Genomic DNA, 2,967 nt, shown 5'->3' with positions numbered 1-2,967 from the left:
AGCGGCCTTGAGCTTCTCGCTGCTGTTAAAACTCCTTCTTAGCCGCCTCATTAAAACACATATTATTCACATTATTAACACATAAACTATCTATCTATCTATCTATCTATCTATCTATCTATCTATCTATCTATCTATCTATCTATCTATCTATCTATCTATCTATCTATTGTAATAATTGTATTTAATATTAAATTATAAATATTTTATAATATTCTTTTAGATTATATTTTATTATACATATTATATTACATATAATAATATAAAACAGTATTTTATATTAGCCTATTATTTTTATTTGTCATTTTTAAATGAAAACTAAACAAATATACGATATTCCAAAGAATGCATACGTTTTTGGTAACGTTTTTGATGCAGTGGCATTTTGGTCAAAATGTCTTTTATACTATATATATATATATATATATATATATATATATATATATATATATATATATATATATATATATATATATATATATATATATAATATTAATTATATTGCAGATATAATTTATTACAAATTCTATATATAATTTGTATAGTATTTGTATATGTAGCTATGCTTCATACTCTGAAGAATGGCCAAACTCTGACGGAGAAAAGTTCAGTCCAGCTTTATTTGTCTAAATGGCAACAGGCTACATATTTAATGATATATGATGTAATAAATTTTGTATTTTACATTTTTCCATAATTCTTTATTATAAAACATTTGGAAATATATTCTTACATTGATTTGATGACGGTCCGTCAAGCTAATCCACGTAAAATAGTGCTTAAAATGTCCCTTGCATTTAAACCTCATAATGAAACAGAAAACGAGGCGAATAACTGCAAAAAAGTCCACTTTTTGAGAATAAAGAACCACCTCTTTTACCAGGCTGGCGACTAGCCTGTGACGGTAGGCCTACAAATAATAGCATATAATTTTTATACATATAATTTGTATGCTCACCGTCAGTATATGAGGCACGTTTTTAGTTTCTCCAACAGAGGGCGTCTCTTTACCACGCTCAGATTTGATCTATTCATGTGCAGTGCAGTCTGATGTGGTAGTTTTGCTGTGAAAAGTTTCATTCATTTTCTTTTCTGCTTAGTCCCTTATTAATCCGGGGTCACCACAGTGGAATGAACCGCCAACTTATCCAGCACGTTTTTACACAGTGTATGTCCTTCAAGCCGCAACCCATCTCTGGGAAATGTGTAAAGTTTGTGTGAATCTATTTTCAACCATATAATTTTTTTCCCGCCCTAGAATATTTTTCAACCATTTACTGTTTGCTCTGCAGTGCCCTGCAGTCAAATCTGTTCAATTAAACCTACATGCAAATCACTCTCTCCTGAAGCCCTGATTCACCAAACCTCAAAGTAATTTGCTTATGATGAATTTATCAGCCTTTGAAAATTCTCGTGCAGTTTTAATAACCGATCTTGATCGAAAACATTTTAGTCTGTGTGTTCTGTGTATTTTCACCTGAATATAGCCTACACGGTGGTACAAATAATATTCCTTATACAGTTTTGTATCTTTGTAAAAGTTGTACCTTATAAAGTCCTCATGATACTGTTCCTTTTATGGTATAACTAAAATGAAGGTACACAATTGTTCTCATAAAAGGCACATAAGTGTTGGACAACTCCTTCTGTATTACAATACCTAATGAAAATAAATATGACTGGAAAGGCAAAGTGATTTTAGGAATAATTTTCTTATTAAAACATTCATTCATTCATTTTCTTTTCGTTTTAGTCCCTTTATTAATCTGGAGTCGCCACAGCTGAATGAACCACCAACTTATCCAGCATATGTACGCAGTGATTCCCCTTTCAGCTGCAACCCATCAATAGGAAACATCCACACACACTGATTCACACACATACACTAAGGCCAATTTAGCCTTCCCTATTCACCTGTACCGCATGTCTTTGGACTTGTGGAGGAAACCGGAGCACCCGGAGGAAACCCACGCCAACACAGGGAGAACATGCAAACTCCACATAGAAATGCCAACCCTGCCGAGGCTCGAACCAGAGACCTTCTTGCTGTGAGGTGACAAGCCTTACCTACTGCGCCACCACGTCAAGCAAATTAAACCATGAATCATCTGATTTAAATTTAAAAGTAAATGGTTAAAGAAACTCATAAACATTAATTATTAAGTTCTATAATACAATAATACAAAACAACTGGTAAAACATAAAACGATAGGTATTGTAAACTAAATATGTAAGGCATTTAAAATAAATGTTTGGTAAGCATTTTTGACACTGTTAGGTACAAGTGTCTTGTCACTGTAGTACCTTCATGGATCAGATTTTTGAAGGAATGATATTGTATCTGCAGGTTTTAAAAACCAAATGTATATTTTCGTTTCCAATAGTACAGATCTTGTGGTACAAACTGCCATGATACAAATTTGTTTTTTTTGTCTTAAGGTACAATTCTGTCCCATAAAGGGTACTGCCCCAGTGACAAGGGTTTGTACCTTCTTTGGTACAACATTGTACATTTTTTTCTGAGAGTGTATGTCACATATTCAATTTAACGATATTCACATTGATGCCTCGTTGCGGCACTTTACAAATTTTAAGCATTAACACGTTTCTAAACTGTCTCGTGACCCATGTGCTTTAGAATAAAGTGCTTAGATTGTACTATGCTTTTATGTACTATGCTGTTTGTGTTCCATATTGGTGTATTTATAGAGAGCTTTTTTGGCAAACCTTCCATTTAATATAGAAACCTCGTCAAACTATAGGTTATATACAATTTCAGGTTATATGTTAACTTTCTTGTGCTCTAGACTAAAATAATACTAAGCTACGCACTTATGTGTCGGTTATTTAATGACAATAATTTAATCCTCATTATTTTAGGTGACCAAAATGCTATGATGCAATCAATGTTTTTATTTGAAATAAAAGAGATCTAGGTGTTTTTGCACTGCTGACTCACGCCGATGA

Source organism: Danio rerio, chromosome 1 (genome assembly GCF_052040795.2).
Source record: "Danio rerio strain M-AB ecotype USA chromosome 1, GRCz13ab, whole genome shotgun sequence".
Classification (NCBI taxonomy): Eukaryota; Metazoa; Chordata; class Actinopteri; order Cypriniformes; family Danionidae; genus Danio; species Danio rerio.
The sequence above is the reverse complement of the archived record's forward strand: the minus strand, read 5'-3'. Positions refer to the sequence as shown.